This window comes from Saccopteryx bilineata, chromosome 4 (genome assembly GCF_036850765.1).
Source record: "Saccopteryx bilineata isolate mSacBil1 chromosome 4, mSacBil1_pri_phased_curated, whole genome shotgun sequence".
Taxonomy (NCBI): Eukaryota; Metazoa; Chordata; class Mammalia; order Chiroptera; family Emballonuridae; genus Saccopteryx; species Saccopteryx bilineata.
The window spans coordinates 95,981,559-96,009,363 of NC_089493.1; the positions used below are offsets into that span (position 1 = coordinate 95,981,559).

The window sequence follows — 27,805 nt, forward strand, 5'->3', positions numbered from 1 at the left end:
TTTCAACACAAATATAATCCTTCCAGTGAGAATTTGGCCAGATCAGACATAAAATATTGATACACTTCAAAATTATTTATTCATACATACAAATAATATTGCTAAAGTCAGTAAGAATTATTTCTGGAGCTACAGACTTTTATAATAATTTCACAACAAGACAAAGTCATTGCTTGGTTCTCCTCTTGTGCTGAACCAATTAAAGTTTACTTAACATAAATCAAGGGAACAACTTCCAGGAGAGAATAACTTTAAATGGAAAGTTAAATTTTAAAATAAGTAACTTCAGACATATTTTAAAGTTCTAGAAAATCACCATGAGCTAAGGAATCAAAAGATCATAAGAGTCCTAGGTTTACGACTGTTTCATGGTAAAACAGTATGGCCTCAGTTTCTTTATGTATAAAATGGAGTACATAGAAAGTACATGGAAGACAAAAGGGTTAATTATGTAACTAAGGCCTTTTCCAACTAAAGAATAAAATAAACAATGGTACCATGTAGTTCCCAGAAAAGGTGAAAATGTAAAAAACAGAAAAACTACAGTGGTAAAGACAGAAAGACATACACTAATGTTCCAGAATGTTTAAAATGACAGAGATAACAGAGATGGAAAAAATAAAGAGGCTTGAAACATACAACCTAAAGACAATAGAGAAAACAGATCAACTAAAGGCAAATTATTTTGAACAAGTTCACCAACACAATGAAAGCATTCTATTCTGTGAGGAGAAACACTGTTGGAGCACTGGTCCCAAAGACAACTACCACACCAGAACTATCTTTTGTTCCGCCTCCGAGAAGTTTGGCAGTGATAACCACCATCATTTACATGAATTTACACTAAAGGTGGAGGTTAAGAAATGATTTGTCCTGGCCCTGGCCGGTTTGCTCAGTGGTGAGCGTTGGCCTGGCGTGCAGAAATCCCGGGTTCGATTCCCGGTCAGGGCACACAGGAGAAGCGCCCATCTGCTTCTCCACCCCTCCCCCTCTCCTTCCTCTCTGTCTCTCTCTTCCCCTCCCGCAGCCAAGGCTCCATTGGAGCAAAGATGGCCCGGTCGCTGGGGATGGCTCCTTGGCCTCTGCCCCAGGCGCTCGAGTGGCTCTGGTCGCAACAGAGTGACACCCCAGATGGGCAGAGCATCGCCCCCTGGTGGGTGTGCCGGGTGGATTCTGGCCGGGCGCATGTGGAAGTCTGTCTGACTGTCTCTCCCCATTTCCAGCTTCAGAAAAATACAAAAAAAAAAAAAGAAAAAAAAAAAGAAATGATTTGTCCTCCATGTACTCTCTCAGTCCTGAGGTTGTGACTTGCCTTGAACACTCCAGCACACACACACACACAAAAAAAAAACCAGATCTGACTTACACTCATCTCTCCCTCAGTCTTCAGAACACTAAACAGAATCTTATCAACCAAAAACTCACCCACTGACCACTCATTTTCCAGAAGAACTGGGTGAAAAAATAAACACAGGCATTTTTTACCTAAGCATGAGCAACTATCCAAGAGAGACACATCATCTATTAAGAGTCAACTGTCATCACACACCTGGTGCCCTACAGGCAATAGCACCCACTAGTGGTGGGGAGGACCTTAAGGGAAAAGAAAGTACAGATGAATACATTCCTTCAATTAGTGTAAAAACCTCTATATTTCACAACGTTATCAGATATAATCCTCATGGCCACCCCAAAAGTTTGGTGCTAATAGCCTCACCTTGCAGTTGAGTCTAGCATAAATGAAAACAACATAGATGTCCAAGTGTCTAGAGGTTCAAAATTACTAGAAATGCTTCTTGAAAATTGAAAGCATATCTCTCTTTTTTATTTATTTATTTGTTTGTTTGCTTGTTTGTTTAAGTGACAGGTAGGGAGGCAGTGAGACAGACGCCCATATGCACCCCAACCGGGATCCACCTGGCAAGCCCACTACCAGGTGACTCTGCTAATGTGAGGCTGCTACTCTGTTGCTCAGCAACTGAGCTATTCTAGTGCCTGAGAGGAGGCCATAGAGCCATCCTCTGCGTCCAGGGCCAACTTGCTTGAACCATTTGAGTCATGGCTGCAGGAGAGGAAGAGAAAGAAAGAAGGGGGAAGGGGAGGGAAAGCAGATAGTGGCTTCTCCTGTGTGCCCTGACAAGGAATCAAACCCAGAACTTCTACACACTGGACTGACGCTTTACCACTGAGCCAAACAGCCAGGGCCTGGAGGCATATCTCTACATGGCTAAATGCCTCTGGGGTTCTACTGCAACTATGGGACTTTTCTCTTGCCCCAATATCATTAAGTGGTACACAAGCTGCTGCTTCAAACCAAGCACACATGCCTTCATTCTAAAGAAATTCCTCCTAGTCAAATAATACAGTAAACAAAAGCTGAGAACCTACTATCTAGGTTACACTGTGAGGATTCAAAATTAAATTAGAAAAATATCTCCTGACCTCTGGTGACAAGGTGGATAAAGCATTGATCTGGAATGCTGTGGTTGCCAGTTTGAAACTCTGGGCTTGACCGGTCAAAGCACAAATGAGAAGCAGCTACTATGAGTTGATGTTTCCCACTCCTCCCCTTTGTGTTCTCTTTCTCTCTCTCATTCTTGCCTCTAAAATCAATAAAATTATATTTATATATATATATATACACACACACATATATATATATATATCTATCTCACTATCACACAGCCTAGAGTCCACTTGGCAAGACATGACAATATCGACAGAACGGCACCACCATCATTTAATTGTGTAAGCTAAAACCAAGGAGTAGCCCCTGATCTTCACCTTTCTCCCCCTATACTCCCAAGCCATCACCATGTCAAGTCATATCACCTATTTTTCTAAACATCACCTCTCTCTCCATCTTTATCTCCTTGGTCAGGTGACTATCATTTCTTGCTATACTACTGCAAAAACTTCTATACTAGTCCACTCACATCTCCTCTTGGAACCCTGAAATCCATTCATCTATTTTCTTTACTGCAAACAAAGTGGTATCTTGTCAATCTACAAACCCATGCTTAGAAGCTCTCAAGACTCTTAGGAAAAGACTGTCTCATACCCTTTATCCTACATTCTCAGTTACAGGGGCCTTCTTCTGTCCCTTAGTCATATGATGGCTCCTTCCACCACAGGGACTTTGCACATTCTGTCACTTTTATAATACCATCCCCTCCCTCTTTAACTCATACTCATCAGATTGCTGATCATCATCACTTCCTTAAGAAGACTGCCCCGATTTCCTTAACTAAGCCAAATCCCCTCAAATATTTACCTCTCCCATAAGCACTTAGAATACTTGTCATTTAACATTTTATACAATTATTTTTGTGTACAATTTTTAATTCTATGAAAGCAGAAACCTTGTCTGGTTTTGCTCCACATGGTAACTGGTTACATAGTCACTTCTGTTGAATGGATGAAGACACAGAGAAGATCAATACATAGCAAAGTGGAAAGCTGCCCTGATAAAATGCAGATATATGGCCCCTGCAGGATTTTAAACCAGACTTCTTGCCTTTCCTGGGAATTTCTCCAGGTCTCTTCACCCCAGCGAAGCAGTGTGACATGGTGCCCATGTGAGGAAGGAAAGGGGAACTAGAATATCTGTACCTGTCCCTTCTCTTCTTCCAAGCCCAGAGATGAAACAAACAAGTAAAGAAGTGGGGCTCTATGTACTAGGAGTTTGGCCTCGTCTGTTCGTCTTCAATAGAAATGAGGTAAGGAAGGACTGATAAAACTCACAAACCTACTGAAACAGTTGTTCCAAGTAAAACTGCTCTTAAGAAGCCCTGGCTGGGTAGCTCAGTTGGTTGGAGCACTGTCTCAATGTGCTAAGATTGCAGGCTCGATCCCTGGTCGGGGCACATATAAGAGCCAATCAGTGGATGGAATGACAAATATTATAGATGCTTCTATCTCTCCCTTCCTCTAAAAAATAAATGAATGAATGAATGAATGAATAAAAACTGCTCTTAGGAACCCCCTGACAAATACCACATCACTTCTATGGAAGCCTTTTTAGGATGTAGGTCAGCACCCTTAAATGGTGACTAAATTTGTCCATAAAGTCATGGTGCACTTTTGACCAGTCACAGGAAAGCAACAAAAGACGATAGAAATGTGAAATCTGCACCAAATAAAAAGAAATTTCTCCCAGTTTCATACCTATTCAGTGCAGTTTGATGTGGGCTCACGCACGGATTTTTTAGGGCTCCTTTGGTAGCTATCCCGTATAGCCTCTATAGACTTGTCACTGACTGATGGCCTACCAGAACAGGGTTTCTCCACCAAACTGCCGGTTTCCTTCAACTGCTTATCCCACTGAGTAATGTTATTCCTATGTGGTGGCGCTTCATTATAAACGCGCTAATATTCACGTTGCACTTTGGTCACGGATTCGAATTTAGGGAGCCACAGAACACACTGAACTTTCCTCTGTACCGTCCACATCTCCACCGGCATGGCGGTGGGCTGCTCTGCTGTATACATGGTGTTACGTCATCATCTGCGTATGCGCACATGCTGCCACATCATCCTACAGAAACTGGGAGGGTTTTCCTTTTCTTTGGTGCAGATTTCACATTTCTATCATCTTTTGTTGCTTTCCTGTGACCAGTCAAAAGTGCACCATGACTTTACGGACACACTGTATTTTCTCTCTTTTTAAAATATCACTAGACATCTCTTTCCTCCTTCAAAATTCATTTCTTCTCAAAATCTATGACCATGAATCTCCCCACTCCTTACCTAAATGGAGCACATTTAAATTGCAGGGGCTGCCCACAGTGGTCCACTTCCTACTGATAACTGTCTGAACTCCCCTCTTCCCCATACTGAGTGTCGCAGGGGTAGTCCCAGGTGCTGCCCAGACTCTCCGGTCACTGTCTCAGTACAACACGTTGTGGCAGTCAAGAGCCTGGCGCAGAGTCACAGTGATGTGCTGTGGACCCTGAGAACACAAGGGACAACTTGTCTGCACCCTGATTTCTGTAAAACGGGGAGAATAACAACACCTACTTAACAGACTTGAAAGACCTACAAAAAGGTGTTAGCAGGGAGCATTTTAGACCCTGTTCCCTAGCAACTGTTGTCAGTTTCATGCAAATAAACTTTTATAAAAAATTCTCTACAGCTGTAGACATTTCTAATGTTGCCAGTGTTCAGCTGATGTCCCCTTACAACACTTGTGCTTGACCTCTCTATCCCTGGCTGGCTTGTTTCTGCTTGTTTTCATTCTATGATGCATATGAGCTTTCGCCAGCAGGTGGACAGTGCAATTTCAACTGGGGTGGTGATGGATATTAAAAAAGATGCTAGCACTGGCACACCACAGGTGTATAATTAACATCACATTAAGGAAGCCTCAAATAGTGAGCTCCTTATTCCCAATCCAAGAGGCCTATTTAAAAAAAAGTTTCATAGAAAAATTCCCAGGAAAAAAAAAGAATTTGAGACCCTTGGACCTGTAGGATAACAACACAGTGACCTACAGGGAGACAGTGTTTACTATAGCTCTGCCAGAGACGATGCTGGGATCATGACCTACATTCGAGTTACACATCCAGGAACTAGTCATTAGCTGCTCCCACTCAAACAATAAGGATGTGGGCGGTCCTTTACTCCTTCTTTCACAATGTATATCTTGTGTTTATTCAGTGCCCTGTAAAATTCAAAAGACAAAGCACTATTTATAAGTGTCTTTCTTTAGGCAGGAGGTAAATAATAAATTCAGATGTCCACCAGCAAAGTCCAAATGTGAGCTGTACAAACCGCACATATGTATAGGATAGTATAATCTGCTAAGAAGACAAGTAAAGTGGCCACTTTGGGTTTTCAGCCACTGGGGAAAACTAACTGCTCCTTAGTAACACCTGGCTCTTCACTTTTGCTCTAGAATCTTCTCTATAGAAAATTAAATGTGGTGAGAAAGTGAGTATCTTATCAGGAGAAGTTTTCATTAAAATGTCCTCAAATTTTATCTCAAGCACCTCATTTTATCCAGAGAAAACTGTGAATATAAATGCAATAAAATTTTAATCTGTAGAGGAAATGATTTGGTTATCTGGTTATCCACAACCCAGGGTTTTTGCCCTGGCAACCAAGGCTGAGCAGGATACAAGGTGCTAAGAATAAAGACACCACCAAACGAAGAAAGCATTCTACTGTGCAGTCCCAAGAGAATCCCAGAGGCTTCTTTGCTATGACTTTCAACCAAAAACATAGGTTGTAGCTTCTGCTTTCTATGCATTCAGCTTTTAGATGACATTTCCCATCTCAGGAGAAGAGAACCAGCATGTTGGTGGTCCATAAGACAGGAAGCGTGAGAACAGCCTCGGCAATGGTCAAGTGTATTCCCGGGTCTCTCCCAGGCCCTTTACATCTCAGGGGCAGCTGGATGGCCCAGAACCTATCTGAAAGCAATCTTCCAGGGCATTCTCTTCAAGAATAATTTCTGAAGGTCTTTCCTAGACACCAAAGTCATTAACCCACTATGTTTCAGAGAAAAACTAATCGGTAATTTTCTTTTAAGATCAGGAATAAATGAATATTAAGTAATTCAGCAATATTCTACCCCTACTGGTCAGATTTTATACAAATACTCACTTAGAAAGAGACTATTTAGAACACAGAATATAGTTTCCAGCAGTGACAATACTTATCAACACATCTTAGAGTATTTCCTGGGTGGCCGTTTGCCAGCCCGGAAGAAAAAAGGAGAGGCAGTGCAAGGCCTATGGGTCAGACTATGAGTCCAGGCAGGACAAAGAAAGCTCTCAATTGCTCCCCCAAAAATAATAGGGCCCCAGGACTTGTGTTCGGGAAGAACAAATGCCCTAAAGCTTGACTCTGAGATCTCCTTTCCCGCCAAGAGCCCAGCTGGCAGAGGGCCCACTCATGGTGGAAACCAGACCTTCACCATCTGCACGTTTTTCTGGCTGCAAAAGGTTTGTAATTCCTTTAACACCTGTCAGAGGAGAGAGAGGGTGGGGAAAGGAACTAGTGGCCCTCTGGTAGGACTGAGCTAGGTTTAACTCCTAAATCACACCCTCTTTCTCTTTCTAAATCTCTCATAAGGTAGAATACTCACAACAGCTAAGTACCTCATAGGTTACTGTAAAGATTCAAAGGCAACAGGAAAAGAGGGCTTTCTGCAGTTCTTTCTTCCTCCCTGTTAATGTCTTCACAGTTCACCCAAGAAAGGAAGTTCCATCCCTTTACAGGCAAGCCTTATAAATAATGTTTAGGTTTTTCAGTCACCCATGAAGCACCCTCTTTATTCACTGGACTGGATTCTGAAAAGTCTTTTCCATTTCTCCAAAATCCAATACGCTCAAAGCGCATTCTGATACCAGCTAAAAACATCCAGAACAACGTACTCAAAGCAATTCCAAAAATGTTTTCAGCAATACTTTTGGAGTCAGTCTGCAACCTTCCAGAATGACTTCCATAAAAGGCAAGCTCATTTGTAGGTTAAGTGCTTTTAAGCTTTCAAGTGATCTCACAACTTCACAATTCCTCTGGACCACATACCCTGGGGCTCCCCACCTTGTCAGAAAGTTCCTTGTTAAGGGTTTTATACCTCTGTATATCCCATCCTGTGACCCTATAAGAGGAACTCCTCAGAAATCACATTTGAGAATGCAATCAAGTATCACTGACAGGTGACTCCCCATCACTATAGATTTCAAGGGCTATTCATAGATGATTCTATGAAACTTTCACTTTGTTTTCAAAAGTAAAACAAACAGCACAACTGAAAAACAGGCAAGAGGCTTGAAGAGGCACTTCACAAAAGAGGATATCCAAATGCCAATACACACATGCAAAGATGCTAAGCTTCAAATGGTTTCATAAGAGAGTTACAAAATAAAACCATAATGAAAGAACTCTGTACAAACATCAGAATGTAAATGACACACTAAATATTGGAAACTATATAGAGTAATGGCACACTCATCCATGCTGGATGGGAACAGAAGTTGGAAAGGCCATACTGGAAAACCTTTTGGCTATCTTTAGTAAAGCCAAACATATTCACATCACAGCAACCAGCAATTACACCCAGATACACACACACCAGAAACATACCTATGTGAACCAAAAGACATAGCCCTGGCCAGCTGACTCAGTGGTAGAACATTGGCCTGGTGTGTGAAAGTCCCAGGTTCAATTCCCGGTCAGGGCACCCAGAACAAGCATCCATGTGCTTCTCCCCTTGTCCCCCCACATCTCTCTCCTTCTCTCTCCCTCTCCCTCTCCCTCTCTTTCTCTCCCTCTCTTTCTCTCTCTCTCTCTCCTCTCTCTCTCTCTCTCTCTCTCTCTCTCTGTCTCTCCTCCTCCTCCTCTTCCCACAGCCATGGCTCCAATGGTTCAAGCAAAGATGATCCCGGATGCTGAGGATGGCTCCATGGCCCCGCCTCAGGTGCTAAAATAGCTCAGTTGCCAAGCAACAGAGCAGTGGCCCCAGACAGGAAGAGCATCGCCTGGTATGGGGCTTGCCAGGTGGATTCCAGTCAGGGCACATGCCAGAGTCTGTCTCTGTCTTCCTGCCTCTCACTTAAAAATAAATTTTAAAAAGGATGTATATACATGAATGTTCACAGCAGCGTCATTCATAAAGCTAAAAACTAGGAACAAGTGGCCCTAACCAGTAACTGTGGTATGCTTATGCAGCGGAATACAGTCCAGCTAATGCTGCTTGCTACTATGGAGGAGTCTTACAATGTTGAGAGAAAAAATTCAGATGTAAAAGAGTACAAAAGTATGAGTGTGTTTTTATAAAACTCAAAACCAGGCCAAGTGATGGATAGTGTTAGAAGTCCGGACAGTGGCTACCATGGAGAAGTGACCGGAAGGGGCAGGCACAAGAGGAGAATCCAGGGTGCTGGCGGCTCTCTTTCTTGAAGGATGGGTGTGTTCCTGGAATGGAAATTCACTGAACTGCGCACATGTAATCCATGTTTTTGTATATATACTGAACTTAAAAGACATCATTTTTTTAAAAAAGCAAATCCTCTAGACACCTTGTCCTGTGCAAAGCCAAGCAGGGCAAACCAATGCAATCCCTCCTTGGCAATCATTTATTTAACCAGACAGGCCAAGTATAAAGAGCGAGGGACATCAGGTCATGCTCCCTCATCCATGCCTGCCCCCAACTCCGTGTCTTGTGAGCCCATGATTCTCACTCTAGGCCTCACTACTTTCTCGTATAAAGAAACAGCTATGTAATTATGAGATACAATCTCACTCCAAGGAGCCACAATGAGAACATTCTGTAAACCATAAATTAGTATTCCAATACAGTACAGGTTCCTACGACATTATCGCATATCCTAGAGTTGGAAAGCAAGAAAAACTGAAGGAGACTTATGGAGATTTTGAAGAGCTTTAAGAAGTTGCTTCCAAAAGTTTTAGGGGCCTGTAGCATAGGTTCTTTATGAGATTTCCACTCAAATAGGAGTTATCATACCTTTCATTCTCACAGCTGTATCACTAGAGCTGCTTTATAATAAACTTTTCATCATAAATAGAGCACTTTTCAGCTCACACTTGGAAATAAAATTGTAATGCCAGTGGCCAAGGCCAGGCAGGTTCACATTTGGATTCGGGCAGATGGCAGAGGAACTGCCAAGCTGGGAAACATTGGCCATTCCTGTTTATTAGATTTTTGCAACAGCGTAACAGCAAACAGGCAGGGAAAAACCCACTTCTCACAGTGGCAGGCAAACGGTTTGCCAAACAGCCGCCCCCCCCCCCAACACAGTGGCAGGCAAGCAATGTGCCCCAAGTAAAAGCACTGGCTCTGCCACATGCTCAAGCATTAATCATACAAAGTGCAAGCATACAAGTCTAACACAGCTGTTTTCCCAACAAATAGACTTCATTTCGAAGCATCAAATTTCCTTTACCTTTACTCTCAGTTTCACCCCAATTTCCACTTTAATCTTCTTCCTGTCTTCATGCAACTTGCAATTCCTTAGTGTGTATCTCTCTAGGTGTCTTTCTGATGTCTCGCTCCAGGTCCCAGGTTAGGGATTAGGTCTGCTCAGGCAAGACAGTGCTTGAAATATCAAGCATGACCTTGCACAGACTCAGGGCTCCTTCAGGGCTGAGCCAACCTCGTCGTTCCTGGAAGCAGTCAGAAATGCGGACTTCCACGGTCCACCTCAGACTCAGTGGATCAGAATCTGTGCCTCAATAGGATGCAAGGTGATTCACATGTACATAAAGGTTTGAGGGACACTGACCCAAGTCACACAGCCTGTCACCCAGCAAACTCAGAGGGCCAGGGCTAGAGGTTACAGCCTTGCCCAAATAACAAGTTCATTCTAAACAGCTCCTGTGTGAACAGCCTCACTCCAAGCCTGGGCCCATATGAATGAGCTGTGATGCTCAACATATTATTCTAGTGGTCCAAACTCAGAGTCACATTTTTCTGGAACTTGAAAGTGGGCAGAATGGGGGCAGAGGACAAAGGAGATGGAAAGAAGGGAAGTCACATCTGGTTCCATTCCTCGATAACTCAGGAAAGCCGGGGAAGGAAAACATGGGGAACTTTTGAGACCTAAAGCAGGGAGGTGGGGTGTCTACTAAGCTAAGCTGAGCTTGTTGGTGAGAGCAGGAACTCTGAAACCGGAGCACCCAGCCTCCACTCCCAGCTCAGCTACATGGTAGCTGTGGAACCTTACACACTCCACTTGACCTTCCTTTGTCTCTATTTTTTTTTTCCAACAGGGATAAGTAACAGTATCTACCTCTGACACCTGTGTGGATAAAAGGAATCAGTATTTGTAAAGTGCTTAGAACCTGGTGCTATGTTAGCACACAATAATCTTGAGGGAAATGTTAGATAATAAAAATAATACACTGACAGAAAAAGTCGTAGACTAGACAGTGAAGGGGAATTCCAGATGAAAGTAGCTATCCGGCTCAACATATTTTTATGACTCTCTCCTATATGCTAGGCCTTTAGGATACAAAAATGAATATCCCTGCCTTTGGAAGACCTCACAGTCTAGCAGGGTTTGATGGCAAGGGCTGTCCATAAACAAAGTACATGAATTCAGGATTCCCCGTTCAACTTTTAGAAATCAAACACTAGAAAGATCAGTGGGTATGTGGTTGGCAATGTCAGGGGGGAAATGTAATTAAAAAGAATAAAGCTTGGCCCTGGCTGGTTGCACAGTGGTAGAGCATCGGCCTGGCATGTGGATGTCCTAGGTTCGATTCCATGTCAGGACACACAGGAAAAGCAACCATCTGCTTCTCCACCTTTCCCCCTCTCCCTTCTCTCTCTTATCCTCCCACAGCCATGGCTTGATTGATTCGAGCACATCAGCCCAGATGCTGAGGATGGCGCTGTGGAGCCTCTGCCTCAGGTGCTAAAAGCAGCTCAGTTGTGAGCAGGGCTCCAGATGAGCAGAGCATTGGCCCTGGATGGGTTTGCCGGGTGGATCCCAGTAGGATCACATGCAGGAGTCTGTCTCTCTATCTCCCCTCCTCTCACTTGGAAAATAAATAAATGAATAAATAAATCTCATTTCCCAGAGGTGAAATTGGCTGAAATGTCCACTTTATTAGTGTTGAGGTCTTTATATAAGTAACAAATCCCTACCATCAAGGTAGTTTTTTATTTCTTTAATTATTATAGTTGCACGAGGATTTCATTACTAAAGGACTCATTTCAGGACCACCCTGCTTTACCTGCTTGCTCCTCTCAGCAGCCGCCGCTTCCTATTGCTGCCTTAGTGACAAGGCAGATTATATTCTTCAATAGCGTTCACCATAGGCTGTGTGAGGTGACATATTCCTAGGCAAACTCAAAACAAAGAACAGCTTGCTGACCTATACCCTCTCGGACTGCAGTCAGTTACCAACAGTGGTTGTGAAAGGTGACGAGAGTACCGCACACACATTCACCTCACAAATCAGGCTATTCTCACTTGCATATGACACCCCACCTCCACCTTCCGGAAGGACAGTAAGTACCAGTGAACCCTAGAGAGTTAGGCTTCCACCCTAATACTCTGTCTGTGATTATTTGATGTTGGTACAGCATCAGTTTGAATGCTCAGCCCTGGCACCTAACAGAGTGAATCGTCAAACTCATCAGTCTATAAAGACCCACCTGTGCCAAACCACAGAAAAATGGTCAAGGGCAAGGCAAAGCAGGGCCTCACAGGGTGAAATCACCATCCTTAGGAAAGCAATGAATTTTAGGCAGTGAAGGCTAGAAACTAGTTTGGTTAACTGCACTTGTGGTTTTGTTAAAATCTTAGAAACCGTTTTCCCCCCAGAAGAAAATGAAAAGGATCTGTCAATTTAATTGAAACATAAACCCAATCTCTCATTTCCTCTCCTTTTAAATGAGGAAAAAGGAGACAGAAACAGAAGTTAAGGAGTCACAACTCACCTTGTGTAACCCCGTTGAGGAGGAGGTGGCTAACCCAGCGCTGCGGTTGACTGGTGACAGAGCAGACCCTACAGAGGCAGCCTCCTCTGAGAGCCACAATGCCCTCACAAATGCTACTCGCTTGAGCCCCACTACACCAGCCCCAGGAGGCAGCCCAGCAGGGAGTGTTACTGGGTCCAAATAGCAACAAAGGAAACCTGTGCTGGCTCGGTGAGGGCAGGCTGCACAGGCGCCAGGACTTGGACCCCAGTTCCTCTGGCTGCTTCCCATTAACCTAATTCAATGTAACCTATTCAAAGTTAATAGACTCCTGGAAGGTAAACTAAGAGATGCCCAGATTTTCTGAAGTCAACAATGAAGAAAATATTTTCAACGTCATCCCCAGAAACTTACCCCATGTTACTAATGAAGCCCCTTGTTTTGCATTTTCCCTTCCTTTACTTCTTGTCTTAGAAGAGAATACAGTTAGGGAGGGGGGAGGCAGCTAGGCAAGGATGAGCAGAGACCACCCCACCAAGGAAGTGTAGCAACAACTGAGCATCTCGGAGGGCCTTCTGGTCAAACAGAAACCAACTGCGTAAAAGCAAAGACCCAAAATCATCCACACTCAGCTGAGACTAGCATAGGGAGTTTATTAAAACTATGGTACTTTGAGAACCAATATGCAAATTAATGTTGCTCTGAAGACTGGAATCCATATCCTACTTCCCCTACTTCCTCTCTGCACCCAACCCACCCACAACAAAACAAAACCTCTTGAAAACCCGTGTCTTTTTTTGATTCATATCTATATATTGCTTAGTCCTTACCATGGATGGAATTTGTAGCCTTTCTGAGGAGAAAAAGGCAATTAATACTTGACACTCTAGAGGCATCAAGTCAGACACTTTTCTAAGAGCTGGATCTTACTCTGATCTTAAGATACAAAACTGTGGCTCAGATGTTAATTACCTTGCCCAACTTCCCACAGCAAATGAACGGTGGAGCCACCTTTCACACTCAGCTCTACCCCACCCCGAAGCCATCTCCTCTCCACCGTATCAGCTTACACTCCCAGCGATCCCGGGACCCGCAGCAGCCGCATCAGTGGGAGCCTCCACGAGGCTTCCTGAATCAGCACTTCATAAGATTCCCAGGTGCTTCCTGCCCGAGTTAGAGGAGCACAGCTGCAACACACTGCTAGACAGAAGGAATATCTCTGCCAAGGCGACAGCAATCTCTGCTCTAGTGGTATTAAACCTCATGTAGTATTGTAACTCTTGGACCCAAATATACTGCTCACAAAAATTAGGGGATATTTACAAAATGAATATGAAGTGATAAAATATCCCCTACTTTTTGTGTGCAGTTATAATATATTGATGCTTGTATAATGCCAAGTACCATGTGAGCCTGTTTTATATAGAGATTTTTTTTAAAAAAAGGTCTTGACAAAGTTCCATAAACAACTTAGAAGATGACACTAAAATGTCTACCACAGTCAAATCTTAAGGGAGAAGCTAAACAGAAGTTGGCCAGTCAGCACTGCCCATTGCCCTTTGATGAATCATGGAAAGGAAGCCTAAACAGGGAATTTAGTCAAGTGTCCAGAGGGAAGTTCAGAAACACACTCTGATTTGAAGATCACAAACCATTTGCCATAAAAACTATCCCACTGACTCTTTGAGCAACTTAGAATAAAAAACCCTTTTAATTCAGAGTAAGGGTTTTTGAATAAGAGTAACAGGAAAATCCTAAGAGACTTAAAGACAAATAAGCAGAAAGGAATTATCTAGGTAATTTTTCCCAAGAGCAGAAAATTTGGCCTGAAACTGATACTGTACTCCTGGATCTCACTCACCACTATTTGTTTTTCTTTAAAGCGAGGGGGAGGAGGGAGGAAGAGAGATGAGAAGCATCAACTCCTAGTTGCATCACTTCAGTTGTTCATTGATTGCTTCTTATACATGCCTTGATGGGGGGAGGGGCAGCTCCAGCTGAGCCAGTGACCTTGGGCTTAAGCCAGTGACCATGGGGTCGTGTCTATGATCCCACCCTCAAGCCTAAGGCCCACGCTCAAGCTGGATGAGCCCACGCTCAACTTGGCCACCTCGGGGTTTTGAACCTGTGTCCTCAGAATCCCAGGTCGACACTGTGCCGCCACAGTACTTCCTGGTCAGGAACTATTTTTTTTCTTTTTTTCTCTCCTTTTGCTCCAGCAACAGCGACCTTCTTGCTGTTTTTCTTTTCTGAGATATTCACACACCATAAAATTCACCCTTTGAAAGTGTACAATTCAGTAGTTTTTAGTGTATTCACAAAGTTGTGCAATCGTCACCACTATTTAATTCCAGAATATTTTCATCACCCCAAAAAGGAAACTGCATACTCACCAACAGTCATTCCCCATTCCTCCCTCTCCCCAGCCCCTGGCAACCACTAATTCACCTTCTGTCATTGTGGATTTGCCTAGTCTCGACATTTCATAATAGAATTACACAATATGTGGTCTTTTATGTCACATATTTTCAAGGAATTCTATGGATATACCATATTTTGTTTATCCATTCTTCAGTTGATGGACAATTGGGTTATTTCCACTTTGGGGCTTTTATGAGTAATGTACTATGAACATTTGTGTATAAGTGTTTGTATGCACATATGTCTCCTATTCTCTTGGGTGTATACCAAGGAGTGGAATTGGATATGAGGTTCCCTTATGTTTAACATTTTGAGGAACTACTGTTTTACAAAGAGGCTACACCATTTTGCATTCCCACCCACAATGTAATATACAAGGATTCTGATTTCTTCACAGCCTCACTGACACCTGTTATTATATCTTTTTTATTACACTCGCCCTGGTGGGTGTGAAGTGTTATCTCATTGTAACTCTGATTTGTATTTCCATAATGACTAATGATGTTGAGCATCTTTTCGTGAGTTTATTGGCCATTTGTATATATATCTTCTTTGAAGCAATGTCTATTTAAATCCTAAGCCCATTTTTAAATTGGGTTATTTGCTCATTTATTGTTGAATTGTACAATTTATATTTTCTTGCTATTTTTGGAAACTACAGTTAGAGACCCCTGTTCGTGGAGTCCTTCCAAGAACACTCTTTCATCAAATATACATTCTTCTTCAATTGGACCTACATTTTAATGAATTCTTCTGTACCTGGAACTACTGTCCTCTAAAGACTTAGGAACACATTCTTTCTCATGCATCCCTCCTTGTTTTCAACCCGAGTGTTGTGTCTCCACTTCTGTTTATCTACAACTAGCTTCACTGGGGTCACTGGAACTCATCTGCTCCTTCAGTGAATTTACAGAATCAAGAAGAGATCTTAACAATAGATTCTTAGACACCACAGTTCAGTATGTCTCACTCTGTGCTAGGCATAGTCCTTTCTTTATATGTTCTAAAATTTACTTATACGCAGGCACAACGACAAGTTTTCACACTCCTGCTCCGTTAAGCCATCAAACTAAAACACCCCTTTTCCTCTACAAAAACGCCATCTATCATTTACAACATTTTGTTAGTCTAGCCCCTCCATGGAGACTTTCTTTGCCACCACAGCTTAAAATATTTTCTCTCTACTTTAAATAAAAACCAGTATGCACCTAGAGAGAGAGTTCATTAATCAACTAATACCAAATGGAACAAATGCCCTTTACTTTAAGGATAAACCTCCTTATTCACAGATGGTGTTAAACAACTTACTAGAACTGCTAGAATGTGGCAATTCAGTAATGAACTCCTAGAAGATACACACAAATCTTCAAAACGTTCCATGTTCTGTGGAATGCTTAATTAAATAAATACAACCAAGTTTTCTGTTGCTAATATTGTTAATTGTACTTCTCAGAATCTTTGATGTGATAGTATGCATCTCTAACAGGAAAAAAATAACAGCAGTGCTTCCAAATTGATTTGCCCTTTACAAGAGCACATCTATTAACATATACCCCAACATCATTCTTCCGACATACTCTGGGAGCTGCTGAGCTAATTCAATTGCTACTCAACTCTGTCAGCTGGAAAGCACTCAGTAGAAACCATATTGTCTACTGGAGTAAGGAACCAAATTTGCTTTGTTTTAGAATGCCATCAATTCGAAGTCAGTCTGTTGACACACCAGGTTACAGAAAAGGAAAAAAGGAAACCATACAGTAAGTGTGTTCATACTTTTAAGAGCCATCTCGATTTCTGAAATTGGAAAATAATGAAGTGTGAAAAAATGTATATTAGAATCAAGCAAGCACAGTACCACTTGAGTTTTAGTTTAAAAGCACCCTCTGGTGCTGGGTGGTGACTGTCTATGACCCAGTGACGACAGCCCTGATGACCAAAGAGAAATAAAGTATCCTGATGACCGTCTCACAACAAACTTATCCAAGGGAGCAAAGATATCATGTGATCATGTGCTAAGAAGTGAACAACAGTGATAAGGAACGAAGCCTCCCCTACACTGGAAAAAATCATAGCAGTGAAAAGCAGGGGAACACCCAAAATATAAACATCAAGTTATGGGAAAGAATTTCAAAACAGAAATGTTCCCTACTCATGTTAAGTAGGCAAAACCATTTAAATTAGCTAGTAAAGCTTAAGATTAACAACCCAAAGATTGTTTCTTCACTGAGAGCTAATTACAGTCAGGAAGACAGGCATGGGCCTTGCATATTTGTCTACTGAAACATTAAGTGCTACACTTGAGTTTTTGAATAGGTTTCTGATTTGCTGATAGGTTTCTCTAGTGCTAATCATTTTAAGACTAAAACAAAGCACAAATGGAAAGCTGAGATAAAGCTTGATGGTCAGCTGGAACTCCATTTGGCACAGCAACACAAGCCTAGTGTAAGTGCTGACCTCCTCCTCCACCCGTCCAGCTGGGTGCCACATAAAACTATTCCTGCCTTTGGCTGTCATCTCAGGAGCCCTCCTGACTCACGCAGCATCCCGAAACCTCTGATAGAAAGCAGCTAAAAATCAATGCCATAAACTAGGCCACTGTAAGTCACGGTCAGCTCTCAACAGAGAACTGTAGCTTAGGGGACAAGAAGAGCTTAAGATTGGGCTATGCCCAAAAAAGTGCTTGATTATAAGCTAAATCACACCAAGGAGCACGGATACTGCACAGCCTCTGAAAGTCAGCCTTCCTTTCCCCAGGAAAATGAGAGAGCATTTTAGTTACTACCAACAGCACTGTCCTCCAGAAGATCGGACCGCCATGGGGTGCACTTCACCTCCCCCCAGGCTGGGATAAGCTGTCCATTCAGAGACGACACCACTCTGTAAGTCTTTTCAAACTTGCTCATAAGTTCTCCACTCTTAAAGTTCAAGCTGCCGAAACTTTATGCAACCTCATCTCCACAAACGTCTGAGATTCCCACAGAAAGGAAATGGGGTAGTTGTTAGATTTACCAATATTAGCATCACCCATTGCAGTCTACCCAGGAGTGGCCCAGGAACCAAAAATTAAATACTTTACAGAACAAAAGGAGGGGAAATCCTATCTTTTTTATGTGTAAAATTGATTCGTTTGAAGAGAATCGGAATTATTAAAACTGTGCAGTAAGTGGCACAGGTCCTGGAAATATAAAATGCTTTAGGCAGGTTCTAAAATTTCAGACTCTACAGATAAGAGGTTAAAAGAATGGCATTTCAAAACAAACCTCATTCTCATCCTCTCTCTGACCCCACACCTCAGAGATGCTGTGGGTGTAGTCCAGGTCACTCTGACGTTCATGTTTGAGAACCACTGCCCTATGATGGGGGAGATGCAGAGGGTGAGGGGTCAGAAGCCTGACGAAACCCTTACTGAGTGTGTGAGAGACAGTGTCTCCTGTTCCTGCCTCTGCTCAGCATGGACTCGACCTCACAGACAGAGTTCCCCAGTGAGGGGTTGAGTCCTTAGTTCAAGGTCACTGTTAGAGGGCGAGCCAGAGCTCCAGCCGAGGGTCTTCTGACATGTTCATCAACCCTGGGTCTGAAAGCGGGGAGACTCTAAACATTGAGAAGACAATCCCACCCCAGTCTCCCAATCTTACCATGCTGCTTCCCTCATATAAATATGACGACTGGGGCATCAAAAGAGATGGATTTAAAGAAAGAGAGAAAAAAAAAGAAGATAAATACCTACTCCAAGACTCTAGCAACTAAATCTCTTGGTAAGGAGAGGGAAGAAGGGAGAAGACTTAGATGTCTTGCTATAATTAAAATAATTGGTTAATTTTTTTAAAAAAACTGGGTAATGGGCATAGGTACAGTAATAAGAATAGTGCTTTAAAGTTTTCTCAGCCCTTCCATTTCCATTATCTCACCTAAGTCTCCGAACAACAATGCAGTGAAGGAAGATAAAGTCACTGTTATCCCCATTAGAAGAGAAAACTGAAGTTGAGAATGGCTAAAAATTTATCTGTCAGCACAGTCATTCCCTGTAAAGCTACAACTTGACCTCAAGTCTATCTGGATCTAGAACCTATGTACCCACAGCAGGTGATTCCAACCTCTAAAAATGTGCCCCAAAGCAGATTACCCCTAGGAAAAAGCACAAAGAAAAACATGCAGCACAATTAGTGAGGCCCAAAGCATAGCACTTGAGCAGTGTGTGCCCCTTTAAGAACTTAACACACAAACCCAACAGCCAAGGTGTTCAGCCAAAAAAGAAAAAAAAAAACCCAGAAAGGCATATTTCTAGCCTGCATAATCATTTCTGGACCAATTCCCACTAGCAGCCTCAGAGGCGAGGCGAACAACGGCTCACTGCCTGGCTGAAGCTCCTCCACTCCCCACCCCCTCGGGTTATGACAGCACAGCTCTGACTCGCGTGCAGGCAAAACCCCAAAACTCAAAACAAGAAGTGAAAAAAGTAGAGCCAAGAGAAACCATCAGCATCCTCCACACCCTGGCAATCCACACAATGCCATTTCCAGGATCCTGGAGTCGCCTGGAACACGATCTTAGATCAGTGAGATGAGGTGGGGATTCTAGCGGACCCACTGGCCCTATTACTTCCCAACCAGCCCCTGGGGAAAAATAATAAAAAGGAGAGAGGGTTCGTTATGATGTTCTGGGTCCGGAGCCCCAGGCAGATACGACCTAGGCGCCCTTTCCTAAGGAACAGTATGTCCACCAAAACTCTACACCTGGCCCTTCCTCCAGGTCCCCTCTCTGCAAAGATAAACGGGGTGGGGGTGGGGGGCAGATGGTAGAGTGCTGTAAAACTGAGGAAAGGCTCGAGGAAAAACTGGACTGGCCACCTACCCCAACCACGTTGCCCCACCATGTGTGTGAGGCTCCATTAAGGCGCGCACCACCACAAGAGCTGACATGGAATTCGGCGCCCTTGGCCACGTCTGAGGTTAGGGAGGTGGCATCGCCCTAACAGCGCCTTAGAGGCAGGGTGTCGTGCCCGCCCGAAGAGCCTACCTTAGTTTGGGCAGGAAGGATTTTCCTGGAAGATGCCAGGGAAGCGAAGATCTGGGTGATTCATGGATTTCATCCTGGAGTGGAGGAGCTCAGTGCAGGGGCGCAGCGACCCATTGAGGTCTTCCACACTGAGCGTTTCGGGCAGCGCCCTCCGCACTATCGTACCGCGGGGACGATGAGAAAATAAAGACTCCATCCCCAACTTTCTCGGAGGCAAGCGCTCCGCTCCGCAGCTTGCCCAACCCTGCCCGCACGCCGGGTCCCAGGTTTGGGGGGAACCAGGGACCCGAATGGCTCTCGGCAAGCACAAAGCAGCTGCTCCGGGACGCGCAGCCCTTATCCCGCCGCCCCGCCAACTTGAACGCATTTATCCGGGCGCCAGCCTACTCCGCCGACCCCTCGGCAGAGTCGCTGTCCGGCCTCCCGCATCGGACCGAGCGCCAGGAGCCTCAATCGCTGCGGCTGCCGCAGACGCATCCCCCCACCGGCATGGCCTTTGCCTGCCCGCCCGCTTCCCACGCCCCGACCCTACCGTGCAGCCCGGCTCGTGTCCCGGCAGTGCCAGTGCGCGGCACGCGTCCCAGACCGCGAGGCTCCTCCCCGGGTGCTGCCCCGCGCGGGGCTCCGAGCTCCGGGCTCCGGACAAGGCTCGGGTGCTGGCTGGCCGCCTCTCGCGGCTCCCGCGCCAGCTCGGGCTGCCGCGCACGGAGAGGGAGGGTAGCGGGGAAACTCCCGGCAACTCCAACTCCAGGCGCCGGAGCTCCCGCTGCAGCCGCGCGCCTGCCGGCCGCCGAGTGCGAGCTCCTGCGAAGCAAATCTGCCCCCGCGGCCGCCTCTGAGCATGCCCAGTGCCGCCGTGGGCAAGCCAGAGCGCCCTGGCCCGGGGCAGAGAACCGCGGCTGGTGACCAGGGATCCGCCCGGACTCGCCCCCACCCGCTACCCACAGGCTCCAGAGCTCAGGTGGTGAGGAAATGTGGGAAGGGCCTGTGCAGGGGAGGGGACTCTGGAGCAAAGAGCGAGGGAGAAACAACGTGCGCAGGGTAGTGCAAGTTTCACGGGTGTGGGAAGTTTGTTGGCTGGGAAGGTGAGCTGTTTCTGTGAGCCTCAGCAACGCTGCATTCGCAAGTACCACGAGGAAAACATTCTCCCGGAGAAAATGAATGGACCTAACAGACGTGTATTAGCTATTTATTGCACCTTCATTCTGAGGTCGCAAACTCAAAGAGCTCAAGTGGCCTGGCAGGCAAAGGAAATGATTAAATTGGGTAGGAAGGAGGTAGCTAACTAGAGAGAGATCTACAGGCAGAGCCACTCTGCTCTAAATTGCCCGTTGCTACAACGCAAGAATTTGGGCCTGCTTTTGCTAGGTTTTCTAATTTTTCAAGAAATGAGAGATTTAGATTATTTTCAAGTAAAATATTCTGATTTTAAAATCTTGATAACAAATTAAATATTTTATAAAAATACTGTACCTAACAAAACGTATCTGGGTTCTTTCCCTGCTCAACAGCCAATTTGAGGTCTGTAAATTCTTCATTCTTTTAGCAAAGTTGCAAGTGCCTGCTATGGTTTGGGAAGGAACTGGAAAGGATCCAAGATGGTTCAGATTGTCATCAAAGCACTGCCAGTTACTAAGGGAAATGGGTCTTCAGACAAACGACAGCTACAGGTAAATGCTGGGGCCTTCTAGAAAAGTTACTGACTGAAAAGGGGTTGGGAGAACTAACTTTTAGGAAACATCATTAATCAAAAAAGTACCTAAGTAGGAAGTTTCCTCAGGATCACTGAAAGTGCCCTGCCCAAGGCCTTTGGAGTCTGAAGTAAAAGGAAAAACCAAAAATACTCTGTATTATTTTAAATCTTGATATTTTTCATTCTGCATTATTGCATCAATTTTTAAAAATACTTTATTAAGATATTTATCTTGATTACTGACTTCTCTGACGTTCCCTTAAGTTTCGTGGCCTACCTCATCTTAGCCTATACTGTGCAGAGTGTTAAATGGTGGTACACCATTATTTTCGTTTGTTCAGGATTCCTTTATAAATCTTCACAAATTTCTGTTTACAGATCTTTTACAAATCAGCTTTTGGATAACACAATTTTGTAAGTTAAAATGTGTCTATTGCCAACCACCTTCCCTTCTACCGCCTTCCTTTTTTGTTTGTTTTATCTTCCTCTTTATCTTTTATTTTCTTTTTTTTTTTTTTTTTTTTTCTTTTTTCTGAAGCTGGAAACAGGGAGAGACAGTCAGACAGACTCCCGCATGCGCCCGACCGGGATCCACCCGGCACGCCCACCAGGGGCGGTGCTCTGCCCCCCAGGGGGCGATGCTCTGCCCATCCTGGGCGTCGCCATGTTGCGACCAGAGCCACTCTAGCGCCTGAGGCAGAGGCCACAGAGCCATGCCCAGCGCCCGGGCCATCTTTGCTCCAATGGAGCCTTGGCTGCGGGAGGGGAAGAGAGAGACAGAGAGGAAAGCGCGGCGGAGGGGTGGAGAAGCAAATAGGCGCTTCTCCTATGTGCCCTGGCCGGGAATCGAACCCGGGTCCTCCGCACGCTAGGCCGACGCTCTACCACTGAGCCAACCGGCCAGGGCTCTTTTATTTTCTTAATATTGCAGATCTAGTTTAAGATTATTACCTGACCTCTGGTAGAACAGTAGATAAAGTGTCCATCTGGAATGCTGAGGTCGCCAGTTTGAAACCCCAGGTTTGCCCAATCAAGTACTACGAATTTTGATGCTTCTTGCTCCTCCCCCCTTCTCTCTCTCTCTCTCTCCTTCTCTCTCTCCTTTCCCTAAAATCAAATAAAAATTTAAAATAAACTTAAAAAAATATTACCTACCACCCTCCAACAAGTACAACTACCCTCTATCTCACCTGAAGGTAGGTCATCAATGTAGTTTCTGCTTCATCCAGACACCTGGGACTTACCTCAGTAGTACCCTGGTGATTCTCCCTGCAGGAGAGCTCACTGCTGAATTTATGAAGAACAGACTACCACTTATCTATGGAAAACACTTTAAGCATGCAAAACTCTCAAAGGGGAAAAAAATGCTTAGGTATTTACAGAATAGTTCTAGAAGTTATGGAAAAGAGGAAATACCCAGCTCAGTACCTATCACAGGTAGTTACAAATATTTGTGGAAATAATAGCAGTTTCCATCATCAAAACCTTCTGTATCTCTGTTGCACCTCCCATAAGTCCTAAGACTTCTTTTTTTTTTTTTTTTTTTGTATTTTTCTGAAGCTGGAAACCGGGAGAGACAGTCAGACTCCGGCATGCACCCGACCCGGATCCACCCAGCACGCCCACCAGGGGCAACGCTCTGCCCACCAGGGGGCGATGCTCTGCCCCTCCTGGGCGTCGCTCTGTCGCAACCAGAGCCACTCTAGCGCCTGGGGCAGAGGCCAAGGAGCCATCCCCAGCGCCCGGGACATCCTTGCTCCAATGGAGCCTTGGCTGCGGGAGGGGAAGAGAGAGACAGAAAGGAAGGAGGGGGCGAGGGTGGAGAAGCAAATGGGCGCCTCCCCTATGTGCCCTTGCCGGGAATCGAACCCGGGTCCCCCGCACGCCAGGCTGACGCTCTACCGCTGAGCCAACCGGCCAGGGCCAAGACTTCTTATTTTTTTTAAATCACTAATGATAAGTTTCTAAAGAAGAGGAAAAAGAACAGGATGTAAACATTTATAAAGGGAGGGCACTGCTTTAAAAAGGAAAATGTTTTGTCTACTTAAATTTTAAAATGTATTTTTTAAATAGTTCATGAGCTGGTAATATTTTTGTAAAGATTTTATTTACTGATTTGAGAGAGAGAAAAAAGTGTGTGTGGGTGGTGGTGGGGCGGGAATGGGAAACATCAACTCCAGTGCCTTAACCAGGCAAACCCAGGGTTTTGAACCAGTGACCTCAGCATTTCAGCTTGCTGCTTTATCCACTGCACCACCACAGCTCAGGCTAAATGTATTTGTTTTTAAAAATCTTTGTATTACTACTAAATAATACATAATATTAAAAAAACACTCAATGCAAAAAAGCTTAGTGCAGGGAAAAGGTAACTTTTCCTCCCCAAGAACAACTATTGTTGCCAGTGTCTTGTTTATAGTTAACAGAAAACCCTATGCACATGAAAGCAAGCATAGTTAAAAATTTTTTCTTTTTTGTTTTGTTTTTAATTTTAATTTATTGTGTTAAAATGGATTCAAGTGTCCCACTCAATATAACACTCTCGTCCCCCAACTACGTGTCCCCATTACACCCCCTTTGTCCTCCTCCCCCTAACTCTCTCCCCCTTCCCTTGGGAATCGCTATCCAGTTATCTGTATCTGTGTGTTATGCATATATAATTACACTAATTCCTTCACCTTCTCTGATTCTGTCTGTCCCCTAAGCCCCCTTCCCTCTGACAGCTGTCTTCTGCTCCCTGTGACCCCACCTCTGTCTCTGTGCTACTCCTCAGTTCATCTTGTTCACTAGATTCCACATATAAGCGAGATCATATGATATTTGTCTTTCTCTGCCTGGCTTATTTCACTTAACATAATAATCTCCAGGTCCAACCATGCCATCACAAAAGGTAAGATTTCCTTTTTTACAGCCATACAGTATTCCATTGTGTATATATACCACTGCTTTTTAATGCACTCATCCACTGACACTGGGCTGTTTCCAGATCTTTGCTATTGTAAACAATGCTGCAATAAACATGTGAATGCATATCTTCTTTTGAATCAGTGATTTGGTATTCCTAGGATATATTCCTAAAAGTGGGATAGCTGGGTCAAAGGGCAGTTCTATTTTTAATTTTTTAAGGAAACACCATACTGTTTTTCACAGTGGCTGCACAAGTCTGCTTTCCCACCAGCAGTGCAGGAGGGTTCCTTTTCTCCACATCCTGGCCAGCACTTACTATGTGTTGATTTGTTAATGAGCACCATTCTGACAAGTGTGAGGTCCTATCTCATTGTGATTTTAATTTGCATTTCTCTAATGGTTACTGACATTGAACATTTTTTATGCCTATTGGCCATCTGTATGTCCTCTTTGGAGAAGTATCTATTCAGTTCCTTTGCCCATTTTTTAATTGGATTGTTTACCTTCCTGGTGTTGAGTTTTAGAAGTTCTTTATAAATTTTGGTTATTAACCATTTATCAGACATATTGGCGAATATGTTCTCCCATTGTATGGGTTTTTTTTATTTTTGTTAATGGTGTCTTTTGCTGTGCAAAAGCTTTTTAGTTTGGTATAATCCAATTTGTTTATTTTGTCCTTTATTTCACTTGCCCATGGAGGTATATCAGCAAAAATATTGCTATAAGAGATATCAGAGAGTTTACTGCCTGTGTTTTCTTCCAAGATGAAACCAAGATGTTTATGGTTTCATGACTTACACTTAAGTCTTTTATCCATTTTGAGTTGAATTTTTATTTTTATTTATTTTTTTTGACAGAGACAGAGAGAGGGACAGATACGGACAGAGAGATAGGAAGAGAGAGAGATGAGAAATATCAATTCTTTGTTGTGGCACCTTGGTTGTTCATTGATTGCTGTCTCATATGTGCTACAGCAGACCGAGTGACCCCTTGTTCAAGCCAGCAACCTTGGGTTCAAGCTGGTGAGCCCATGTTCAAACTGGCGACCTTGGGGTTTCCAACCTGGGTCCTCTGCATCCCAGTCCGATGCTCTATCCACTGTGCCACCACCTGGTCAGGCTTAAGTTTATTTTTTTGATTGGTATAAGTTGGTTGTCTAGTTTCATTTTTTTGCAAGTACCTGTCCAATTTTCCCAACACCATTTCTAAAGAGACTGTCTTTATTCCATTATATACTCTTACCTCCTTTGTCAAACATCAATTGACCATAAAGGTGTGGGTTTACTTCTGGGTTCTCTGTCTGTTCCATTTGTATGCCTGTTCTTATGCCAGTACCAAGCTGTTTTGGTTACAATGGCCTTGTGGTATAACTTGTTATCAGGAAGTGTGATACCTCCCACTTTATTCTTTATTTTTAAGATTGCTGAGGCAAGAGACATGGACAGGAGTGGGGTGGTTACGGGGGGTAGGGGGAGGGAAGGAGGGAGAGGGGGAGGGGGAGGGGGAGGGGTACAAAGAAAACTGGATAGAGGGTGACGGAGGACGATCTCTCTTTGGGTGATGGGTATGCAACAGAACTAAATGACAAGATAACCTGGAAATGTTTTCTTTGAAAATATGTACCCTGATTTATTGATGTCACCCCATTAAAATAAAAATTTATTTATAAAAAAAAAGATTGCTGAGGCAATTTGTGTTCTTTTTTTGGTTCTATATAAATATATATTCTATACCAGGGGTCCCCAAACTTTTTACACAGGGGGCCAGTTCACTGTCCCTCAGACCGTTGGAGGGCCAGATTATAAAAAAACTATGAACAAATCCCTATGCACACTGCACATATCTTATTTTAAAGTAAAAAAACAAAACGGGAACAAATACAATATTTAAAATAAAGAACAAGTAAATTTAAATCAACAAACTGACCAGTATTTCAATGGGAACTATGCTCCTTTCACTGACCACCAATGAAAAAGGTGCCCCTTCCGGAAGTGTGGCGGGGGCCGGATAAATGGCCTCAGGGGGCCGCATGCAGCCCGCAGGCCGTAGTTTGGGGACCCCTGTTCTATACCTTTGAAGTATGCCATTAGTATTTTAATATGAATTTCATTGAATCCATAGATTGCTTTGGGTAGTAAAGACTTTTTAATTATGTTTATTCTTTCTATTAATGAACACAGTATATACTTCCACTTGTTTGTATCTTCCTTGATTTCTTATTTCAATGTCTTATATTTTTGTGAGTACAAGTCTTTTACCACCACCTTGGTTAAATTTCTTCCTAGGTACTTTATTTTTTGTTGTTGTTGTTGCAATAGTGATGGGGATTATTTCTTTAATTTCTCTTTCTGACAGTTTCTTGTTGCTGTATAAAAATGCCACTAATTTCTGAATATTAATTTTATATCCTGCCACCTTGCTGAATTAGTTTATCAAGTCTAATAGTTTTGTTTGTTTGTTTGTTTGTTTGTTTGTTTGAATTTTCCTGAAGTACGAAGCGGAAAGGCAGAGAGACTCCCACATGCGCCTGACCAGGATCCACCTAGCAAGCCCACTAGTGGGTGCTGCTCTGCCCATCTGGAGTGTTGCTCTGCTGCAATTAGAGCCATTCTAGCACCTGAGATGAAGGCCATCCTCAGTGCCCAAGCCAACTTTGCTCCAATGGAACCTTGACTGCGGGAGGGGAATAGAGAGTTAGAGAGAAGTGCAGATGGGTGCTTCTCCTGTGTGCCCTGACCAGAAATTGACCTGGAACTTCCACACACTGAGCCAATGCTCACTGAGCCAAACGACCAGGGCCAGTTTTATTTTTGACTGAGACTTTAGGATTTTCTATGTTCAGTATCATGTCATCAGCCAATAATGACAGTTTGACTTCTTCTTTTTCAATTTGGATGCCTTTTATTTCTTCTTGTCTGTTTGCTGTGGCTAGGACTTCCAGACTATGTTGAATAAGAGTGGTGAAAGGGGGCACCCCTGCATTGTTCCTGATCTTAAGGGGATTGCTTTTAATTTTTGCCCATTGAGTATGATGTTGGCTGTTGGTTTGTCACAGATGACCTTTATTATGTTGAGGTATGTTCCTAGTATTCCCACTTTGCTCAGAGTTTTGATCATAAATGGGTGCTGGATTTTATCAAATAATTTTTCTGCATTTATTGATATAATCATGTAATTTTTATCCTTTCATTTGTTTATATGATGGATCACATTTATTGATTTGCAAATATTGTACCAGCCTTCCCTCCCCAGAATAGATCTCACTTAATCATGATGTATAATCTTTTTAATGTAGTTCCTTTCTTCTACTTCCTCTGGACTTTATTTGTTATTCTTTTTCTAGTTTTTTTAGGTGTAGGGTTAAGTTGTTTATTTGA

General features: G+C 43.6%; 1 protein-coding gene across 2 annotated transcripts in view; it reads right to left on the reverse strand.

Annotated features, from left to right (window-relative positions):
* STXBP6 (syntaxin binding protein 6) overlaps nt 1-20,770 on the reverse strand; it is a 314,060-nt gene extending 293,290 nt beyond the window's left edge. The window contains exon 1 of one of the 2 annotated variants that reach the window (XM_066277618.1): nt 20,364-20,770. The gene's annotated coding sequence lies outside the window, so the exon portion shown is untranslated. Of the gene's footprint in view, nt 1-19,831; nt 20,219-20,363 lie in introns of those variants that run through there. The other variant, XM_066277614.1, reaches the window with a different exon arrangement.
* Nucleotides 20,771-27,805: the final 7,035 nt, after the last annotated feature.